Source organism: Sminthopsis crassicaudata, chromosome 4, assembly GCF_048593235.1.
Source record: "Sminthopsis crassicaudata isolate SCR6 chromosome 4, ASM4859323v1, whole genome shotgun sequence".
NCBI classification, from domain to species: Eukaryota; Metazoa; Chordata; class Mammalia; order Dasyuromorphia; family Dasyuridae; genus Sminthopsis; species Sminthopsis crassicaudata.
In genome coordinates this window covers 209,074,634-209,099,433 of record NC_133620.1, presented here as the reverse complement: position 1 = coordinate 209,099,433, position 24,800 = coordinate 209,074,634, and positions in this window count along the sequence as shown.

Genomic DNA, 24,800 nt, shown 5'->3' with positions numbered 1-24,800 from the left:
AAAAGCTAGGTACATGAAATATAAAACATTTTCTTAAAAAGTTTAGCCATGAAGAGGAAGAGAAAGATATAATGGTTAAATTAATCAAAATGATTAAGAAAAATGTTTTTATTTATTTGTTTTTGTTTTCAGAATAGAAGAAACTGAGTATATTTTTCCTTAGACAGAAAACAGCTAGTAAAGAGAGGGAAGGAAAACCATGATTACTGGAGCAAGGTCCATGAAGTTCTAAAAGGACATAGGATCCAGGGTGTAGAATTAAGAATTAACTATAAGGGGGTGGAGCCAAGGTGGTGGAGAAGCTACATGGAACTTTCTAAGTTCTCTAATTCCCTTTCTACCAAGTATTTGATTCAGCCTCAAAAACAGCACTTGACTGGTAAAACCCACGAAGATTGGAAATACAAAAACTTACCAATGGAAGAGAATCTGGAATATTGCCAGAAAAGGTATGACCTGAGGTGGTGGGAGCAGACCATTGTAGAGCAGGGATAGAAATGGGAACAGGGCAGCATCTGAGGTGGGAAGGTTTGCACAGAGCTTTCTGCTGTAGCCTGACTGCTTTGCTTTGGTGGCGGAGTAGGGGACCAGCAAAGAAGTTGGAGCCTGGGGTAGTAGGTACACTGAGGGACGCCAACGCCCAAGAGGCTCTGGCTGTGCCCACCCAGGATTGGAAGTGATGTAGTGCAGACCATAACACAGCTCTTCACAGCATTCGGCAGTGAGGGGCTTGTGGGGGGCAGTCACACACAGCAGGGGCACAACCCAGGGCAGCCTTTCATCTGTATAGTGTGGGGCTCACCGGGGATAGTGGAATTTCCCCAGCCTGACTGCGCTCCCCCAGGCAGGGACACTTCCCATACAGTGAGGAACAGGACTATTGCAAATACTTAAAGTGAGCATTTGTGGGGGGGCAGTGATACCTTTGCTCCTTAACCACTAGCCCCAAGGTGGTCACTAATCCTCACAGCGGGGCTCTTAGCAGGGCACTTACACAGCCCTACCCTGATACCCAGGCATAATCACTTCCTGATGGAGCTCTTCCCAGAGCGCTCCTGAGCTCAGCTGTTCCTTGCAGCCCATTGAGAAGGCAAATACTGCCCATAAACCCATCCTCCCTCTTCAGAGGAAGCTGCTAATCTCCTTGCCCTAAGGGCAGACCCTGAGGCTTTAAAAAAAATGAGCAAAAAAATGAAGAAAACTATTGAAAGCTTCTATGCAGAAAAAGAGCTGTTTTCCAAACCTGAGGAAGCTAATAGCAGACAGCCTCCAGACAATTCCCCAAATAACACTCTCCTAGAAGAAACTATTAAAAATCTGAAGAGAGAATTAGAAGAAAAATGGGGAAAGGAAAGAGAAGCTATCCTAGATAATAACAATGTCCTGATATCTGAATTAGAAAATATAAAGAATTCACAGGAAGTGCAGGGAAACAGAATTAAAGAGTTGGAAAAGGTAAATAAATCACAGGAAAGTAGATCTGTGAATTGGAAAAGATAAAGAATTCCCAAGAAAGTGGGATTTGTGAATTGGAAAAAGAAAATAACTCACTAAAAAACAAATTTAGTGAAATGGAAAAAAAATTCCATGGAGCAAAACAACTCATTTAAAAACTCAATTGGACACATACAAAAAGAAGTTTAAAAAGCTAACGAAGAAAATAACTCATTAAAAATCAGAATTGAACAATAGAAATGAATGATTCACTGAAACACCAAGAATCAGTCAAGCAAAGCCAAAAAAATGAAAATCTGCAGAAAAATGTCAGCTATCTACTTGCCAAAATGACAGACCTGGAAAATATATCTAGGAGAGATAATCTGAGGATTGTTGGACTTCCCGAAAATTATGATGAAAAAAAGAGCCTACATACTATTTTACAGGAAATCATCAAAGAGAACTGCCCAGAGAGAATAGAACCAAAAGGTAAAATAGACATTGAAAGAATTCATCAAACACCTTCTGAAAAAGACCCTAAAAAAAAAAAAAATTCCATGGAACATTGTGGCCAAATTTCAGAACTATCAGACTAAGGAAAAAATATTACAAGCAGCCAGGAAAAAAACAATTCGAATACCAAGGTGCCACAATAAGGGTCACTCAAGATCTGGCTGCCTCTACATTAAAGGATCGAAGGGCCTGGATCTGATATTCCAAAAGGCAAAAGAACTTGGAATGCAGCCAAGAATAAACTACCCAGCTAAGGTGAGCGTTTCCTTCCATGGAAGAAGATGGACATTTAATGAAACAGATAAATTCCATATGTTTCTAAGTAAAAAATCAGATCTAAAGAAAAATTTTGATTTTCAATCGTAGGACTCAAGAGAAGCAGAAAAAGTTAAAAGGGACTCTTGAGAACTGTATTTCTGTTGTGGATATACATTAAGACTACATGTATAATTTGATTTTAAGAATATACCACCAAAAAAAGGAAGTAGAAATGGAAAGGTGATGTGGATATACATTAAGACTACATGTATAATTTGATTTTAAGAATATACCACCAAAAAAAGGAAGTAGAAATGGAAAGGTGATAGTGTAAGAAAAAAGGGAAAGAGGAAATAAAAAGAGGGAAACTACACCCCACAAAGAGGCAAAGAAAACCTATCATATCTGAGAGTAGTTAGAGAGGGGGAGAAACATTGTGTGAACCTTATTCCCATCAGAATTGGCTCAAAGAGAAAATAATTAACATATTAGTTTTACAGAAAATTCTTTCTCATTTCATTAAAAAGAGGGAAAGGAAAAGGGAAAAGGAAAAGCAATAAGGAAAGAGAATAAGAAATGGAAAGGGATTTAAAGGGAGGAAGGAGGGATGTTAAAGGGGGAGGGTTGCGTGATGCAAGTGGGGTTCATAAGTTTATTACTAGGGAAGGGAATTCGGTGGGGGTAAAGAAAAAAGCATAATCAGGGGATATTATGATGGCAGGAAATACAGAATTAGTAATTTTAACTATAAATGTGAATGGGATGAACTCTACCATTAAGCAGAGGCGGATTGCAGACTGGATCAAAAGTCAGAGCCCTACAATAAGTTGTTTTCAGGAAATGCATTTAAAGCATGGAGATACATACAGAGTAAAGGTAAAGGCTGGAGCAGAATCTATTATGCTTCAAATGAAGTCAAAAAAGCAGGGGTAGCCATCCTTATCTCAGATCAAGCAAAAGAAAAAATTGATCTAATCAAAAGAGATAAGGAAGGAAACTATATCTTGCTAAAGGTTAGCAATAACAATGAAGCAATTTCAATACTAAATATATATGCACCAAGTGGTATAGCATTTAACTTCCTAAAGGAGAAGTTGAGAGAGTTGCAAGAAGAAATAGATAACAAAACTATAATAGTGGTAGATCTCAACCTTGCACTCTCAGAATTAGATAAATCAAACCACAAAACAAATAAGAAAGAAATTAAAGAGGTAAATAGAATATTAGGAAAATTAGGTATGATAGATCTTTGGAGCAAACTGAATGGTGACAGAAAGGAGGATACTTCTCAGCAGTTCATGAAACCTATACAAAAATTGACTATATATTAGGACATAAAGATCTTAAATTAAATGCAGGAAGGCAAAAATAGTAAAGGCTTTCTTTTCAGATCACATTGCAATAAAAACTACATTCACCAAAAAGTTATGGGTAAATAGATCAAAAAGTAATTGGAAATTAAATAATCTCATCTTAAAGAATGATTGGGTGAAACAACAAATTATAGACACAATAATTTCACTCAAGATAATGACAATAATAAGACATCATATCAAAATTTGTGGGATGCAGCTAAAGCAGTAATAAGGGGAAATTTTACATCTTTGGAGTCTTACTTGAAGAAAATAGAGAAAGAGAAGATCAATGAATTAGGCTTGCAACTTAAAAAGCTAGAAAAAGACCAAATTAAAACCCCCCAATCAATACTTAACGTGAAATACAAAAATTAAAAGGAGAAATCAATAATATTGAAAGTAAAAAAACTATTGAACTAATAAATAAAACTAAGAGTTGGTTTTATGAAAAAACCAATAAAATAAACAAACCTTTGCTAAATCTGATTAGAAAAAGGAGAGAGGAAAATCAAATTGTGAATCTTAAAAATGAAAAGGGGGAACTGTCCACCAATGAGGAGGAAATTAGAGAAATAATGAGTTACTTTGCCCAACTTTATGCCAATAAATTTGATAACCTAAGTAAAATGGAGGGCTATCTCCAAAATCATAGGCTTTCCAGATTAACAGAGGAGGAAGTAAATTGCATAAATAGTCCCATTTCAGAAAAAGAAATAGACTAAGCTATTAATCAACTCCCTAAGAAAAAATTTCCAGGACCAGATGGATTCACAGGTGAATTCTACCAAACATTCAAAGAACAATTAGCTTCAATGTTATATACACTATTAGAAAAAATAGGGAATAAAGGAGTCCTACCAAATTCCTTTTATGACACAGACATGGTACTGATACCCAAGCCAGTTAGGTTGAAAACAGACAAAGAAAACTATAGACCAATCTCCCTAATGAATATTGATGCTAAAATCTTAAATAAGATATTAGCAAAAAGACTCCAGAAAATCATCCTCAGGATAATACATCATGATCAAGTCAGATTTATACCAGGAATTCAGGACTGGTTCAATATTAGGAAAACTATCAGTATAATTGGCCATATTAATAATAAAATTAACAAAACTCATATGATCATCTCAATAGATGCAGAAAAAGCATTTGATAAAATCCAACATCCATTCCTATTAAAAACACTTGAGAGTATAGGAATAAATGGAGTTTTCCTTATTTTAAAATTAGTTTTATAATTATAATTTTTGACAGTATATATGCATGAGTAATTTTTTTATAATATTATCCCTTGTATTAATTTTTCCAAATTTCCCCTCCCTCCCTCCATTCCATCCCCTAGAAGACAGGCAATCCCATACATTTTACATGTGTTCAGTATAATCTAGATACAATATGTGTGTGTAAATCCAATTTTCTTGTTGCACGTTAAGTATTGGATTAACCTGGGTTAAGATAGACAGTAGTGCTAACAGTTTACATTCAATTCCCAGTGTTCCTTCTCTGGGTGTAGTTGTTTCTGTCCATCATTGATCAACTGGAAGTGAGTTGGATCTTCTTTATGTTGAAGATATCCACTTCTATCAGAATATATCTTCATACAGTATTGTTGTTAAAGTGTATAGTGATCTTCTGGTTCTGCTCATTTCACTCAACATCAATTCATGCAAGTCTCTCCAAACCTTTTTGAATTCATCCTCCTGGTCATTTGTTACAGAGCAATAATATTCCATAACCTTCATATACCATAATTTACCCAACCATTCTCCAATTGATGGACATCCATTCATCTTCCAGTTTCTAGCCACTACAAAAAGGGCTGTCACAAACATTTTGGCACATATAGGTCCTTATCCCCTCTTTAGTATTTCTTTGGGATATAAGCCCAGTAGTAGTACTGCTGGATCAAAGGGTATGCACAGTTTGATAACTTTGTGGGCATAGTTCCAAATTGCTCTCCAGAATGGCCGGATTCTTTCACAACTCCACCAACAATGTATTAGAGTCCCAGTTTTCCCACATCCCCTCCAACATTCATCATTATTTGTTTCTGTCATCTTAGCCAATCTGACAGGTGTGTAGTGGTATCTCAGAGTTGTCTTAATTTGCATTTCTCTGATCAGTAGTGATTTGGAACACTCTTTCATATGAGTGGATATAGTTTCAATTTCATCATCTGAGAATTGTATGTTCATATCCTTTGACCATTTATCAATTGGAGAATGGTTTGATTTCTTATAAATTGGGGTCAGTTCTCTATGTATTTTGAAAATGAGACCTTTATCGGAACCTTTAACTGTAAAAATATTTTCCCAATTTGTTACTTCCCTTCTAATCTTGTTTGCATTAGTATTATTTGCATAGAAACTTTTTAATTTAATGTAATCAAAGTCTTCTATTTTGTGATTAATAATGATCTCTAGTTCTCCTCTGGTCATAAATTCCTTCCTCCTCCACAGGTCTGAGAGGTAGACTATCCTCTGTTCCTCTAATTTTTTATGATCCCATCTTTATGCCTAAATCATGGACCCATTTTGATCTTATCTTGGTATATGGTGTTAAGTGTGGATCCATATCTAATTTCTGCCATACTTATTTCCAGTTTTCCCAACAGTTTTTTTCAAATAATGAATTTTTATCCCAAATGTTGGTATCTTTGGGTTTGTCAAACACTAGATTGCTATAGATGTACCCTTTTTTGTCCTTTGTACCTAATCTGTTCCACTGATCGACTGGTCTATTTCTTAGCCAATACCAAATGGTTTTGGTGACTGCTGCTATATAATATAGCTTTAGATTAGGTACACCTAGACCACATTCATCTGACTTTTTTTTCATTAATTCCCTTGAAATTCTCGACCTTTTATTTTTTATTATTCCATATGGACTTTTCCTTAAGATAATCAGTAGCATCTTTTTTAAATCATCAATAAGGGTGGCGGAGCCAAGATGGTGGAGAAGATACACAGGACTCTGTGAACGTCCTTATTTCCTCACAACCAATTAGATAACTCAGCCTCAAAAATAGCGCTGGACTGATAGATACCACAAGGACTGGAAGCATGACTTACCAGCTGAAGAGAATCTGGAGTTTCAACAGGAAAGGTCAGTTCCCAGGGGAGGAAGAAGAGAGGCCAGCACAGATGGTTGGGTGCTGGCACACTGCGCCAATTGCGCTAGGGAGGGCTCTGGGATCAGAGAAGCCACTGAGATAGAAGAATCTGGCACAGGCTGTTAGCTCTTCTCTGCTTATAAAACAGCAGTTCAGAAGAGAAATCTAAGCCACTTTAAAAAAAAATTTAAAGCCAGAGACTGGATCTTCCCAATCCCGGAGGTGACTCAGCAGATCTCGGCACTGTGGGTGCGGCCGACATAGGCGGTCCTAGCTCTCACCTGTGAGTAGTTAAGAGATTGAGAAGGGGGCTGATATGGCCCAAGGCAACACATAGTGCCTGGCTCAGCTGAAGGCTGTGGGACTCAGACCTGGAAGTCCCAGAGAAGCAGAACCTTTGAACTAGGGACCGCGGTTTCTGGCAGACACTTCCAGTTTGAGCACAGGGGCTTTCCACGTCACCTGCTGCTGACATCCACACCCCACCAGGACGCATAGGCTGGGCTTTGTGTTGCCTCTACTGTTCAATCTCAAACTTCAGGGAAGCCCTAGGACAGAGAGCCCTCACAGCACAATCCTGCGGATCACCTGTGAGGCACCTCCAGGGAGGGGGTGGGGAACTCTCTCCCAGAGCTCTATCTTAGCTCAGGCGCAGGGGCTGCTGCATCCATCCGGTCTGGGAGGAAGCTGGTAAAGAAATAAATAAATAATCTCCTACCCCAGGGACAGACCCCAAAAGATTTTTTAAGTATGAGTAAAAAGCCAAGAAAAACTATAGATTCCTTCTACACAGAGAAAGAGCGGGTATCCAACCCCGAGGAAGGTAACAGCAGAGAGTCAGCAGATAACAACCTAAAGGGGAACGATACCTGCCCCCCATCACATAACTCTCTCCTCGAAGAGACTATTAAAAAGTTAAGAGAGTTTGAAGAAAAATGGGGAAAGGAAAGGGAAGCTATGATAGAGAATAACAACGTTCTGAAATTGGAGTTGGAAAAAATAAAGGATTCACAGGAGATGCAGGGAAACAAAATTTGTGAATTAGAAAAGGTTAAAAAATCACAGGAAAGTAGGATTTCTGAATTGGAAAAGATAAAAAAGTCTCAAGAAAATAAAATTTCTGAATTGGAAAAAGAAAATAATTCTCAAAAAAAATTAGGGAAATGGAAAAAAATTCAATAGAGCAAAATAATTCATTTAAAAACAAAATTGGGCATTTACAAAAAGAACTAAAAACTGTGAAAGAAGAAAATAACTCCTTAAAATTCAGGATGGAACAAATAGAAATGAATGATTCACAGAGAACCCAAGAATCAGTCAAACAAAAAAAAAAAAAAATGAAAAGCTGGAGAATAATGTCAAATACTTACTGGGAAAATCTATAGACCTGGAAAATAGATCTAGGAGAGATAATCTGCGGATCATTGGACTTCCCGAAAACTATGACCAAAAAAAGAGCCTAGATTCTATTTTACAGGAAATTATCAAAGAGAACTGTCCAGAGATAATAGAAACAGAAGGGAAAGTAGATGTGGAAAGAATTCATCGAACTCCTTCTGAAATAGACCCTAAAAAAGAACACCACGGAATATTGTGGCTAAGCTGCAGAATTACCACACAAAGGAGAAAATCTTGCAAGCAGCTAGAAAAAAACAATTTAAATACCAAGGTGCCACAATAAGGGTCACTCAAGATCTGGCACATTAAAAGATAGAAGGGCCTGGAACCTGATATTCCGTAAGGCAAAAGATCAAGGACTGCAACCAAGAATGAACTACCCAACTAAGTTTACCATCTTTTTCCATGGAAGAAGATGGTCATTCAATAAAATAGAGGAATTCTATATGTTTCTAAGGAAAAAAACCAGACTTAAACAAAAAATTTGATCTACATCCACAAGACTGAAGAGAAACAGAAAAAGGTACACAGAACCCTTGAGAACTGTAACTCTCTTGTGGATATATAAAAAGTACTCATGGATAATTTGATTTTACTGATATAAAAGAAAAAAAGGGGGGTGTAGTAAAGGGAAGGAGGTCATTTCAGAAAAAGGGGAAGGAATGATAAAAAGAGGGAAACTACATCCCAGGAAGAGGCATAGAAAATACACCATATCTGAGGGAATTTAGTGAGGAGGAGAATCATTGTGTAAATCTTCATCTCATCAGAAGAGGCTCAAAGAGTAAATAATTGACATATTTGTTTTTCAGAGAATTTTTCTCACCTCATTAAAAGGGGGGAGAGGAAAAGGGAAAAGGAAAAGGAGAATAAGTGAAGGGACTTGGAGGGAGAGGGCAGGGATACTAAAAAAAGGGAGGGCTGCGCCTCACAAGGGGGGTCTATAAATTAAATATTGGGGAAGGGGATCAGGGGTGTCAAGGGAAAATGCATAATCTGGGGATAATATGATGGCAGGAAATACAGAATTAGTAATTTTAACTGTAAATGTGAATGGGATTAACGCTCCCATCAAATGGAGACGGCTAGCAGACTGGATCAAAAATCAGAACCCTACAATATGTTGTCTACAGGAAAAACACTTAAAGCAGGGAGATACATACAGAGTAAAGGTAAAAGGTTGGAGTAGAGGCTATTATGGTTCAGGTAAAGCCAAAAAAGCAGGGGTAGCTATCCTTATCTCAGATCAAGCAAAAGCAGAAGTTGATCTAGTTAAAAAAGATAAGGAAGGAAACTATATCCTGCTGAAAGGTAGCATAAATAATGAAGCCATATCAATACTAAGCATATATGCACCAAGTAGTATAGCATTTAACTTTCTAAAGGAAAAGTTAAGAGAATTGCAAGAAGAAATAGACAGTAAAAATATAATAGTGGGAGATCTCAACCTTGCACTCTCAGATTTAGACAAATCAAACCACAAAACAAATAAGAAAGAAATTTAAAAAGTAAATAGAACATTAGAAAAACTAGGTATGATAGACCTTTGGAGAAAACTGAATGGCAATAGAAAGGAATATACTTTCTTCTCAGCAGTTCATGGATCCTATACAAAAATAGACCATATATTAGGACATAAAGATCTCAAAATTAAATGTAGGAAGGCAGAAATAATAAATGCCTTCTTCACAGATCACAATGCAATAAAAGCTACATTCAGTAAAAAGTTAGGGGTAATTAGACCAAAAAGTAATTGGAAAATGAACAATCTCATCTTAAAGAATGACTGGGTGAACCAGCAAATTATAGAAACAATTAATTATTTCACCCAAGATAATGACAATGATGAGACATCATACCAAAATCTGTGGGATGCAGCTAAAGCAGTAATAAGAGGAAATTTTATATCTTTAGAGGCTTATTTGAAGAAAATAGAGAAAGAGAAGATTAATGAAATCGTCTTGCAACTTAAAAAGCTAGAAAAAAACCAAATTAAAAATCCCCAACCAAAAATTAAACTTGAAATACAAAAATTAAAAGGAGAATCAATAATATTGAAAGTAAAAAAACTATTGAATTAATAAATAAAAGCAAGAGTTGTTTTTATGAAAAAGCCAATAAAATAGATAAACCTTTGGTAAATTTGATCAGAAAAAAGAAAGAGGAAAATCAAATTGTTAGTCTTACAAATGAAAAGGGGGATCTTTCCACCAATGAAGAGGAAATTAGAGAAATAATAAGGCTTATATCCCAAAGAAATACTAAAGAGCGGAAAGAGACCTGTATGTGCCAAAATGTTTGTGGCAGCTCTTTTTGTTGTAGCTAGAAACTGGAAGATGAATGGATGTCCATCAGTTGGAGAATGGTTGGGTAAATTGTGGTATATGAAGGTTATGGAATATTATTCCTCTGTAAGAAATGACCAGCAGGATGAATTCAGAAAGGTTTGGAGAGACTTACATCAACTGATGCTGAGTGAAATGAGCAGAACCAAAAGATCACTATACACTTCAACAACAATACTGTATGAAGATGTATTCTGAAGGAAGTGGAAATCTTCAACATAAAGAAGATCCAACTCACTTCCAGTTGATCAATGATGGACAGAATTAACTACACCCAGAGAAGGAACACTGGGAAATGAATGTAAATTGTTAGCACTATTGTCTGTCTGCCCAGGTTACATGTACCTTCAGAATCTAATGCTTATTGTGCAACAAGAAAATGATATTTACACACATGTATTGTATCTAGGTTATATTGTAACACATGTAAAATGTATGGGATTGCCTGTCATCAGGGGGAGAGAGTAGAGGGAGGGGAGGATAATTTGGAAAAATGAATACAAGGGATAATATTATAAAAAATATATAATAAAAAATTTTAAAAAATCATTAATAAGCAAAATATGTAATGGAGAAAGATTACAACTATTCCCATTAAGATCAGGGGTGAAACAAGGTTGTCCACTATCACCATTACTATTCAATATTGTATTAGAAACTCTAGCTTTGGCAATAAGAGTGGAGAAAGACATTAAATAATTAGAGTAGGTAATGAGGAAACCAAATTATCACTCTTTCCAGATGATATGACAGTATACATAGAGAACCCCAAAGATTCAACTAAAAAGCTATTAGAAATAATCCACACCTTTAGCAAAGTTGCAGGACACAAAATAAATCTACATAAATCATCAGCATTCTTATATGTCACTAACAAAGTCCAATAGTTAGAGCTAGAGATCATTATTCATCACAAAATAGAAAACGTTGATTATATCAAATTGAAAATTTTTTGTACAAACAAAATCAATGCAGATAAGATTAGAAGGGAAACAATAAACTGGGAAAACATTTTTACAGTCAAAAGTTCAGATAAAGGCCTCATTTCCAAAATATATAGAGAACTGACTCTAATTTATAAGAAATCAAACCACTCTCCAATTGATAAATGGTCAAAGGATATGAACAGACAATTCTCAGATAAAGAAATTGAAACTATTTCTAGTCATATGAAAAGATGCTCCAAATCATTAATAATCAGAGAAATGCAAATTAAGACAACTCTGAGATACCACTACATACCTGTCAGATTGGTTAGAATGACAGGGAAAGGTAATGTAGAATGTTGGAGGGGATTTGGGAAAACAGGGACACTGATACATTGTTGGTGGAACTTTGAATACATCCAGCCATTCTAGAGAGCAATTTGGAACTATTCTTAACAGTTTTCAAACTGTGCATGATCCCGCAGCGTTGCTACTGGGTTTGTATCCCAAAGAGATCTTAAAGAAGAGAAAGGGACCTGTATGTGCAAGAATGTTTGTGGCAGCACTCCTTGTGGTGGCCAGAAACTGGAAACTATGTGGATGCCCATCAATTGGAGATTGGCTGAATAAATTGTGGTATATGAATATTATGGAATATTATTGTTCTGTAAGTAATTACCAACAGGATGATTTCAGAAAGGCTTGGAGAAACTTACATGAACTGATGTTGAGTGAAAAGAGAAAGACCAGGAGATCATTATATACTTCAACAACAATACTGTATGATGATCAATTCTGATGGACATGGCCCTCTGCAACAATGAGATGAACTAAATCAGTTCCAATAGAGCAGTAATGAACTGAACCAGCTACACCTAGCAAAAGAACTCTGGGAGATGACTATGAACCACTACATAGAATTTGCAATGCGTCTAATTTTTTTCCGCCTGCATTTTGGATTTCCTTCACAGGCTAAATGTACACTATTTCAAAGTCTGATTCTTTTTGTTCAGCAAAACAACTGTTTGGTCATGTATACATATGTTGTATTTAATTTATACTCTTAATATATTTAACATGTATTGGTCGATCTACCATCTGGTGGGGCGGGGAGGAAGGGAAAAATTAGAACAAAAGGTTTGGCAATTGTCATTGTTGTAAAATTACCCATGCAAATATCTGGTAAATAAAAACTATTATTAAAAAAAAAGAATTAACTATAAGTGTAAGTTTCAATTTTATAATTATAAATGAAAAATGAGGAGCTTTTTCAATGAGGCACACAGGTAGAAAGGAAGTATAAGAGTGAAGGTGAGCAAACTTCCTCTAGAGGTCTTAATCTCTGTAAAGATTATAGACAATAATAGAAAGACTGGTGAGTGAGGATATAATTTGGTTCTAGAAAAAAGGGAGAGTGGAGAATAGTGATATAAAGGAGTGAGATAAAAAAAAATCAACAAGAACTGAATTTTAAAAAATGACAAGTAACAGTATCTTTAGAAGCTTTAATTATAATTGAGTGGAAGCATTTACAGATGTTACCTAAATTTTGTTTTGGTGACCTACCAAAAAAAATCTTATCTCTATAATGATTACTTAAAATCACTTAAATCATAGTATTTCTGTCCTTGAATGAAGGAAAGTTTCATTCTTTTTTCTGGAAATGATAATCAGCCTACTCTTCACCAAATTACTTAGCCAATTCAGGTGAGATGAAAGTGTTTATTCTTACAGATAAACATAGGAAGAAAAATCAGAAGGAAATTGACAGCTTAGTGAAACAAAAAGATATTCATTAAAGAAAAAAGAAGCTTTCATTAAAAAAAAAAATTCTCAATACTAATTTTCTGAGCAGCTTTGTATCATGGTTTCTTAGTTACAAGAAACAACTGTGACTGTTGGATATAGGCAGGAAGGAACCAGGAAAATGGCCAAGGTATGAGTGGTGATGGCTCTTGCTCAGAGCTGGCCTGAAACTAGGTTTCTGTAACAGAGTGAGACCTTTACAAAAACAGCCATCCTTGTTCTCAAGGGACATTATTTAAGCGTTTTTATTCCTTGCCATTGTTTTTCCACCTTCCACTCACTTCTCAGCCCTTTGTATTCTGTCTTCCATTTTCATTACTTCACTTTAATTTTCTATCCAAAATTGCCAATTCCCATTTAATTGCCAAAACGAATCCCCATTTTTCAATCTTTTTCTCCTTTAATTTATCAGCAGCATTTGAAACCACTTTCTTCTTCTTGGATTTTCATGACATTGTTCTTTCCTGGATACATTTTCTAAATTATTATTCCTTATGAATCTTCTTTAATAGAATGCCATCTCTACTTCATTCTCAAAACATAAATGTTCTTAGGATTTTGTCTTGAGTACTCTTCCTTTCTTTGGTTATATGCTCTTTGGTGATCTCATCAGCTGCCATGACTTCAGCTACCACCTATGCTATGACTCCTACATCCATGCATGCATTTATGTATATATAAACACACATTTGTACATATTGTTATATTTATTAGTTATTGATATTATATTGACTGAGAGTCAATATCTCTGTGTATTTGTGTGTGAGTTAGCAACTCTAGTTAATTGAAATATTAACTCTAGTGTGCAATTTTTTCACTCACATGATTCTTGCTTTAGTTCAGGTTTTTATCAGCTGTAGACAAGATTATTTCAGCAACCTCCTAATTTGTTTTTTATCTTTAATTTTTCCCTCTCTTTAATCCATACAGTTATGTGGCAGAGTAGACAGATTAGCCTGGAATCATTTTTAAAAATCTGGTCTCAGATATTTACTAGCTGTGTGACTTTAGCAAAGTCACTTACCCCTGTTTATCACCAGTTTCTTCATCTATAAAATGAACTGGAAGGAAATTGCAAAACACTCCAGTATCATTTTTGAAGGAATGAATAAAAATGTTTATTTTCCCTCTTTTAAAAAATATTTATTTATTTTAATATATATTGCTTTATGAATTATGTTAGGAAATAAAAATCAGAACAAAAGGAAAAACCATGAGAGAGAAAAAAAAAATAAGTGAATATATCATGTGTTGATTTATATTCAATCTCCATAGTTCTTTTTCTGGATACAGATGGCATTTTCTGGACAAAGTCTATTGGGATATCTTTGGATCACTGAACCATTGAGAAGAACCAAATCTTTCATAGTGGATCATCATACATTCTTGCTGGTTTTTATGTACAATGTATTACTGGTACTGCCTGTTTCACTCAGCATTAGTTTGTGTAAATATTTCTAGGACTTTTTAAAATCAGCTTATTCATCCTTTTTTTATGGAACAATAATATTTCATTACCTCTACACCATAGTTTATTCAGCTTTTCCCCCAATTAATGGGCATCTCATTTTCCAATTCTTTGCTACCACAAAAAGAGCTACTATAAACATTTTTGCACATGTGAGTCCTTTTCCCTCCTTTATGATTTCCTTGGGATATAGACCTAATAATGGTACTGCGGGTCAAAGGATATACACAGTTTTATAACCCCTTGGGCATAAGTCCAGATGGTTCTCCAGAATGGTTGGATCAATGCATTAATGTCCCAGTTTCCCCATATCCCTCTCAACATTTATCATTATTTTTTTCTGTCATCTTAGCCAATCTGAGAGGTGTTTTTTTTTTTCGTAATCAATAGTAATTTAGAATGCTTTTTTCATATGACTATCGATGATGTTAGTTTCCTCATCTGAAAATTATCTTCATATTCTTTGACCATTTATCAATTGGGTATTCTTACAAATTTAACACAGTTCTTTATATATTTTAGAAATTAGATATTTATCAGAAACACTAGCTATAAAGAATTTTTATACTTCTTTTTTAATCTCATTTCAGTTAGCTTTTGGGGGCAAAAACTTTTAAATTTTATGTCATCAAAATTGTCCATTTTGCCTTTCATAATGTTCTCTAGTTCTCCTTTGGTCATAAATTCCTTCCTTCTTCAAAGATCTGATAGGTAAATTAACCTGTGTTTTCCTAATTTGTTTATAGCATCATCCTTTATGGCCAATTCACATACCCATTTTGACCTTATTTTGGTATGGAGTGTGAGATGTAGGTCTATGCTGAGGTTTTGACATATTATTTTCCAGTTTTCCCAGAAATTGTTGTCAAATACTGAGTTCTTATTCCAGAAGCTGGAGTTTGAGGATTTTATCAAATATTATATTACTATAGGCCTTGATTATTTTGTCATATGTATCTAATTTATTGCACTGATCCACTGCTCTATTTCTTAGCCAGTACCAAATGGTTTTGATGACTTCTACTTTATAACAATTCCCTTGATATAATTTTGTTCTTCCAGATGACTTTTATTATTTTTCTAGTTCTATAAAATGAGTTTTGGCAGTTTGATCGGTATGGCACTAAACAAATAAATTAATTTAGGTAGAATTGTCATTTTTATTATATTAGCTCAGCCTATCCATGAGCAATTCACATTTTCCAATTATTTATATCTGACTTTATTTGTGAAGTGTTTTATAATTGTGTTCATATAGATCTTGGGTTTGTCTTGGCAGGTAGATACTCAAATATTTTATTTTGTCTATAATTATTTTAAATGGAATTTCTCTTTCTATCTCTTACTGATGGACTTTATCATAAAATAAATGGACGTTATTATAAAATAAGCCTATGCAAATCAGAAATGCTGATGATTTGTATGGGTTTGTTTTATACACTGCAACTTTGCTGAAGCTGTTAAATGTTTTGAATAGGTTTTGAGACAGCTTTCTAGAATTTTGTAAATATATCACTATATTATCTGCAAAGAGTGATAGTTTTATCTCCTCTTTGCCTATTCTAATACCTTTAATTTCTTTTTATTCCAATATCTTTGCCCCAAATGGGGTCATGAAGCATCAGATATGAGTAATTAACTAAACAACAATCCATCCTCCACACAGTTGCTAGATTACTATTCTTTAAGCACGCATGACCATTTTATCCCCATTTTCAAGAAGCTCCAAAAGCTCTCTGTCATGACTAAGATGAAATATAAACTCTTCTATTTAGCTTTAGAAGTGCATCACAATCAAACCCAAACCTACCTTTATATTTTTCTCTTTATGCATCCTACATTCCAATCAAACTGACCTGCAAGATTTTCCCTACATAAAACATTCTGCCTTTACATTTTTCTACTACTTCTTTCTCACCTCTGATTCATAAAATTACTCACTTTTCTTAAAGCTCAGCTCAGATGCTGTCTCCTACAACAGTCCTTTTCAGTCCCCCATCTACACTCTCAATTGCTAATGTCCTCCTTATGGAAATTTCTTTGCATATATTTTGTTTTTAGTTTTCAACATTCAGTGATTCAAGGCAATTTTATTATACTTGGGATGGAAAATGCCAGTCAGAGCCAGAGAGAAAACTATGAAAACTAAATGTGAATTGAAGTATGATATTGTTACCTTTTAGTTTCCTTGTTTCTCACTTTTCCTCCTTTTGGTCTGATTTTTCTCATAACATGACAAACATGTTAATGTGTTTAAAAAGATAAGGAAGGAGAACAATTTGGAATACAAATTTTATGAAAAGGAATATTAAAAACTACATTTGCATGTATTTGGAAAAGTAAAATACTGAGAGAAAAAAAAGAAAAAATGATTTTCTTCTTTCATATTATTTCCCCTTGAAATGAGTGTAAACTGTTAGCATTTTTTTGTTTTTCTCCCCAGGTTATTTTTACTTTCCAAATCCAATTCTTCTTTTGCAACAACAACAACAACAACAACAAAATTCAGTTCTGCACATATATATCGTACCTAGGATATACTATAACATATTTAATATGTATGGGAATGCCTGCCATCTAGGGGAGGGAGTGGAGGGAAGGAGGGGAAAAATTCAGAACAGAAGGGAGTACAAGGGATAATGTTGTAAAAAATTACTTATGCATATATACTGTCAAAAAATGTTATAATTATAAAATTAATTTTAAAAAACCCCATTGATTAAAAAAAAAAGAAAAAAAAACATTATTTCCCCTCTTCCTAAGAAAATGTAAATTTTTTGAAGGCAGGGACTAATTTGGGTTTGTTTGTTTGTTTGTTTTTTATAGTCAGTACCTAATATGATTACTGTCCCATAGTATGTATTTTTTCCCCCCTGAGGCTGGGGTTAAGTGACTTGTCCAGGGTCACACAGCTAGGAAGTGTTAAGTGTCTGAGACCATATTTGAACTCAGGTCCTCCTGACTTCAGGGCTGGTGTTCTATCCACTGTGCCACCTAGTTGCCCCTCATAGTATGTAATTAATAATGTTTGTACTCCAGAGTATCAAAAAAGTCTATCAATTAAAGCAAAAAATTTGCTATACAAATTAGTAGAGCTGAGACATAATCTAGAAATGATTTCAGAAAACAACTTTGGGAACCCATTAGGGAAATATGATGTAAAGAAAAGCAAATATGAATAATAATAATGACATAAGTATTAGATTGGGAATAGAGTCACTTATAGGCTAGAATAAAGGACAAGGAGCAACAAGGTAGTTATTCTCATTACATGGGGAAACTTGAATTGATGACAGTTGGCCAAAAAAGACATTGACATAGATATAATAGAATGATAGTTAATATATAGTGACTTAAGATTTTCAGAGCTTTTATATATGGAATGCCCTTTCTTCTATTGCTCACTTTTTGACTCTCACCTATATGGAGATAGTCCTCCCAGAAAGCAGCTGCTCTTTCTACATATTCAGGGGCCTAGGGGGTGTTCTCATGGGCTAAGATTCTAAGCATATTTAATGGAAAAAGCTTAAAAAAAGATGGAAGTTATAAAAATGCCTTTCCCAAAATGAAGGTTGGGGATACCTTCTTCCCTTAAATATGCAAGGACTTGTAAAAAATAAACCTTAATTCAAGGTAGAGATATAATAAGACATTCATCTAAATTTCTACAGAGAGGGCACTAGAAATATTGAGTCATGGTGTCTCTCAAGATGTGGAGAATTAGGGCATCTCAAGACTCCTGATCCTAGCAGTCCTTTTTTCTTCTCATGGAATCCCATAAAGGTTTACTTCGCAGGTTCTGTGATAGATGAATCACTCTTTCACAGTTAGATTGGCTACTTTTAGAAAACAGTGTCTCAGTTTATGGATCATTCTACTCTTGTGTTGTATTAAATGAATCTCTTGGCTTCCAGTTTAGTCCAGTGAAGGACTGGACTGTTGCTACTACTGTCTCATCATGATGATATAGTTGCTGAGGGGACTGTTTCTAATCATTCTTTTGGATCTCACAAAGTTGTACCTTGGTTAATTACTTCACCAAATAACAAATTGCCTTAGATTACAAAAGAAAAAAAAAAACACAAAAGAAATCTATTTATTTAAATAGATGTACTATACATTTGCAGAAATATGTCTGCTGAGTGGAAACAAAAGATAAACGTTGCCTTCTGCTCCTCATCCAGAAGTTCACAGTAATCTTTACTAAAGTCTTTAGAAAAGATGTCAAGTAATTGTCTACTACAATCTTTTTGTGCACTTTTTATCCAGTGTCCTCAGCCTATAAATTCTCCCTAATCACAATAATGATCACTCATGACCAGAAATGAATTCATTAAGCCTCCATGTAATGGATTAGAACCAGATAGAGAACATTGTAAATTTTCGGTATTGTTGTTGTTCTTTGTTCTCAAAGAAGACCATGACATCAGGAAGGTGATGCCATGACATACAAGTGAATTGAACTTAAGTGAGGGAGAGCTGTGTGAGGTTACCTGACTCACTTTCCTTTCTAGAGACATCTGGTTTCATTAGACAGATATAGATCAGAATGAAGATGGCCTTGGATGAAATGGGAAATCTTGGTTGCACACATTTAGTAAGCCTCATTTGGTCATTGTTTTGGTCCTGATTGACTCACATTGAATGAAAATGGCAATCATTTCTACTTTGGTCAAAAACCTTGAGGGTTTGCAGAGAGAGAGAGAGACAGACAGACAGACAGAAAGAGAGACAGAGAGTGTGTATGTGTGTATTATATATCTATATCTATATAAATATATGTGTAAACTAGCTTGCCTCAATATTTTCAATATCCTCCACCAGGAAGTACAAGTTCATGCATGCTCTGAAGAATGAATCTTTGTTGGCTAGCTCCCTATGGTACATATATAATTCAGGCCCCTCACAAACATACTAGGAGATAGATATTGCATATGTTTCTATTTACAGAGAAGGAAATCATACCAAATTGAATTTAACTGGTTTGTCACACAATTTATGTTAGAGATGGGATTTGAACCAGGTTTTCCTGACAAAAGTCCATCATTGAAATAGTGAGAAGGAGAACTCTGGATTTAGTTTTACTCTCACCTAGGTTATAATAGGCAAATCACCAAACCTCTCTGGTCCTTAATCTGCTTATTTATAAAATGATATTATTGAACTAGATGACTTTCAAAGTTCCTTCTTGATCTAAATCTATGTTCCTTTACTCTGGTGCCTCTCCCACAACTTCTAAATTACCTACAGCCAATTCTTAATGTTCTTAATTGAATTGTTGATGGGAAGTTCCTGATATTATGACATCTATTGCTAGAGAAGTAGGAAATAGTTGGTGCACAACTCAATCTGGGAGCTAGTAAGCGTGTTCTCATGATTTAATAAAAGAAAAGAAAAACCTGAGGAAATAACTTAAATTCACTTAACTTTTAGAATATGAAATGTTGATAACTTGGAAGCTGAAATTCACTGAGATTTATCTTCTCTCTTTCACGGAAGATGAAAAACTTTGCTGCCAATTTCCAGAAAGCCAATACATTTCCTTTGTCCATTAAATAATAAGTTTTATGATGAAAGGTCATCCCTCTTTATAATGTCATAATTGTGATTTTTTAATAATTGCCATTAAAAACCATAGGCTTTAAAGAATTTATGACCTTCTTGATCTTTTTGTTTTGTCTCCAGAGGAATCACAGCCTTTTTTAAAGTCAATGGTCACTTTTTTCAAGAAAATAATTTTGACTTCTGATAAACCCCTGAATACACTGTGGATTTTGGCTTTGCTACCATTCTAAATCTAAACCCAACAATGAGATGTGAGTTAGCCTGATGTAGTAGAAATAGCAATGGCCCTGAAGGCAAGAAAGACTTGGGTTAGATTCATATTTTGAAAATTAATCAGATTTTCCTAATAGCCTTAGTTCCCCCATATTTCAATTGTGAGTAAAAACTCAGTTGCCAATCTGCAAAATTGTCATAAGGATGAAATGAGATAATTTTGTCTGAATGCTATAAAAAATGTTGTTATACGATAAGGGGTCTTAACTATTATATTGCATTTTGGCTTTTCATGTCCCTCATAAGATTAGATGATTAGAACAACAAGATAATAGATATGACTTATATAGCAACAATGCTAATAAAATAATCAATAATATAGGGCATATCTAAGAAATATAAATCTGTAGGAAGGCATCATTGTTTTTACTTCATCTTGGCTTAATATTAAAAAAAAAATCAGTTACAAGTTCTCTCCTTTCCTTCAGCCTGTTTCCACCCATTGAGAAGACAAGCAATAGAGTATCCATTATACATGTGAAGTCATGTAAATCAGCCCATATTGTAAAAAAGAAATATACGAAAAATAAAGTGAAAAAATATTCTTCAGTCTACATTCAGAATAATAGATTCTCTTTCTGGAGGTAGATTGAATCCTTTGGAATTGTGAATCATTATATTGATTAGAGTAATAAATCTTCCACAATTGATCATCATTATAATGTTACTGTGTATCTTGTTTTCCTGTTTCAGTTCATTTAATTTTGTATCCATTCATATCTATGTCTTCACAGAATTTTTCTGAAACTATCCGTTATTTTTTCTATGAAGAAATTTTTCATTCGATGTCTACTTTCTGCTGATCTGATTTGAACTTTTCTCAACAGTTTTCATCATATAGTGAGTATTTTCACCAATAACTTAAAACATTAGATTTATCAAATTCTAGGTTAATTCTTTTACTTACGTGTATTTTATACACTGATCAACCACTTTATTTCTTATGCAATACCAAATTGTTTTAATGATTGCCATTTTGTAATATAATTTTAAATTTGATATTCTCCTTCACTTTTTTCCCCATTGATTCCATTAATGTCTTTGAGTTTCTGTTTTTCCAGATGGGTTTTCAAAAAATATTTCTAGTTCTATAAAATGGTTCTCTGGTAGTTTAATTTTCATGTCTCTAAATGAATTAATTAAGGAGCATTTTCATTTTTATTATATTGGCTCAGGAAAAGATGATGGAGTAAAAGAAGCATTTAAGCAGTGCCCTCCAAATATTCCCTCTCAAACAACTTTAAAAATTGCATCAAATCAAATTATAAGGTGACATAACTAACAAAAGTTTGAGGTCAGAATTTTTTCTGCCACAGAATTGTGATGGTCTAGTCTAGCTCCTCTGAAGGCTTCAGAATAAATCCTTAAATGTGAAGGTCTGGGCTAGCTCCTCTGAAGGGCTCAGAATAAGTCCTTGTCAGGATAAGCAATTCTTGCCCCAGGTTGTGGACACCAATTTGCAACGTGCTGTTGTATCCAGAAGCTGCCGATCCCTCTCTGGGAACAGATTGTTCTTCCTGTAGAGAGCCGACTCAACTCTGACCTAGAGCAGAGACTTAAGACTTCTGAAGGAAAAATCTGTGGTCCTCAAATGATAATTGGCCAGCAGGATAGAGCAGTGGTGATACTACTTGTGGACCTTAAAGATCAATGGCAACAGCAGCAGCTGTAACAGTTGTACCTAGAGCACTCATGACCCAGAGATGGTAAGGGTTTTGAATAAATGGTCAGAAAGATAAACCAGAGGAGAATGCTGTCTCAGGACATGGGAACCAGTTACCATTTAGCATCTCTATTGCCCATTGATTAGTTCTGGATCACAATGTCAGGCCAGAAAGAAATGCTTGTGATTGGTCAAAACAAAACTAAGACCCTTCAAGGTATGGGTAGCAATTCCACTGAGGAGCATAATTGTGGTCAAGAGAGAGCAGGGTTCCTGTATGAGTAAGGATTAAAGTAGAAGTGCACACATAGCTCTTCAGATCAAACCACTTTGCAAACACTTGAAACTTATAAATCCCAGAACTAACTGAGCAAAAAACCCTGAATTTTGGAACAATTATCTGCTACCCACCCAACCTCTGCCCTTCACTCCCTTCCCATCTCATCCCACAAGGTGGATGGAGTACAACTCTAATATAAAATAGAGTAGAAAAAAATGAGAAAACAACAACAATAGAAAGGATTCAATCACCAAAAATAGCCCAAGCAACAACAACAGCAAAACTAGCTTATTATGCTGACAGAGAAGTTCAACAATAATATGAAAACATCTACAGGCAATGCCTCAAAGACAAATGCCAATTGGACACATTCACAACAAGGATTACTAGAAGGTCTACAGAAGGAGATTTTTTAAAAGCAAATATATATATATATATATATTTTGAAATTAAAATAAGATTGATTTAAGAAAAATTGGAGAGGGGAAAGGACGAGGAAAAATAACAAGGTTATTTCACATAAAAGAGATAGATTAAATACTTTTTTATAATAAAGGGAGAAAGTTGGGAGAGAGGGAGCAAAATGTGAAATTCACTCTTTTTTGAAATGATTCATAGAAGGAAGAATACTCTCTCTCTCTCTCTCTCTTTCTCTCTCTCTCTCTCTCTCTCTCTCTCTCTCTCTCTCTCTCTCTCTCTCCCTCTCCTCCCTCCTTTCTCTGTTCTATTTCTTTCTCTCCATTAAGTATAGACATTTCTATTGTTCAATAGGGAAATGGAAGAGGAAGGTGCTAAGAAAAAGGGGTGGTGATGGTAGAGATTAGAGGGAAGGCAGATTAAGGGAAGCAGTGGGTAGGAGCAAAACAACTTTTTGAAGAGGGATATGGTTAAAAAAAAAGTGAGAAAGAGTAAGAGTGGAGAGAGAGAGAGAGAGAGAGAGAGAGAGAGAGAGAGAGAGAGAGAGAGAGAGAGAGAGAGATTGTGAATAGGATTAACTCATCCATAAAACAATCAGATAGCTGAATGGATTAGAAACCAAAATGCAATAATATGTTAGTTACAAAAGATACACTTGAAGCTGAAAGATATATAGTTAAAAATGAGGAACTGAAGCAGGGTCTATTTTGCTTCAATTGAAGTAAAAAAGGCAAGGGGTGGCAATCATGATTTTAGACAAAGCAAAAATTAAAATTCATTTAATTAAAAGAGATGATCAGGGAAATTATATTTTAAAGGTACCATAAACAATTAAGTGATATCAATACTAAACATATATACACCAAATATCAAAGCATTCAAATTATTTAATGAAAAGTTAAATGAGCTACCAGAGGAAATAATGAAACTCTGCTAGTGCCAGGGAGAGAAAGGGTGAGACTCAACTTTCCCCTTCCAAAAGTAGATAAATCTAACCATAAAATAAATAAGAAAGAAGTTAAGGAGATGAATAGAATTTTAGCAAAGGTTAGGTATGACAAACTTTTGGATAAAATTAAATGGAATAGAAAGAAATATATCTTTTTCTTGGCTATATATGGCACCTTCACACACATACACACACACACACACACACACACACACACACACAAATGTTCACATATCAGGGAATAAAAACTTCACAATCAAATGCATAAAAGCAGAAATATTAAATGTACCTTTATGAAACATAATACAATAAAAATTACATTCAATTTTTGAAAAGTTTTGGAAGCATAGATGTAAATTTACTGGAAACTAAATAATTTAGTCCTAAAGAATAAGACACACACACACACTCACACACACACACACACACACACACACACACACACACAGAATGCTTCAAGCTATATTTAGACACAATCAGTTCCTTCTTTGGGTATGGACAAGATTTTCAACATAAATTCTTCAGAGTACTTGTAGATCATTTTACTGATGAAAATAGCAAAGTCATTTACAGGTCTTATCCTAGAGCATTGCTATACTTTGTATAGAGTACATTTCATTTTTCTTGAGTTCATGGAGAACTTTACAGGTTTTTTTCTGAAGGCATCCTGCTCATCATTTCCTATAGAACAATAGCATTTCATCATAACCACATACCATAATTTATTCAACCTTTTTTCAATTAATAAGCATCCCCCCAATTTCCAAAATTTCTAATTTTTTGACATGAGAGGAGAACTCTATAAGTATATTTGTGAATGCTTTGCCATTTGGTGTATATATGTTTTATTTAACAAGCCCTGTTTTCTGCTCTGGGGATTGTTAGGAGTATACCCACCCCACTGTAGGTATAAGAGGGATCTAGAGTCCTAAAGCAATAGAGTCCTTGCTTTGCTGGTGCTGGGGATTAGGGCTGGGGCCAGCATTGCCTTTGTGTGCTGGAGTCCCATCCTGTACCTTTTCTGCTGAC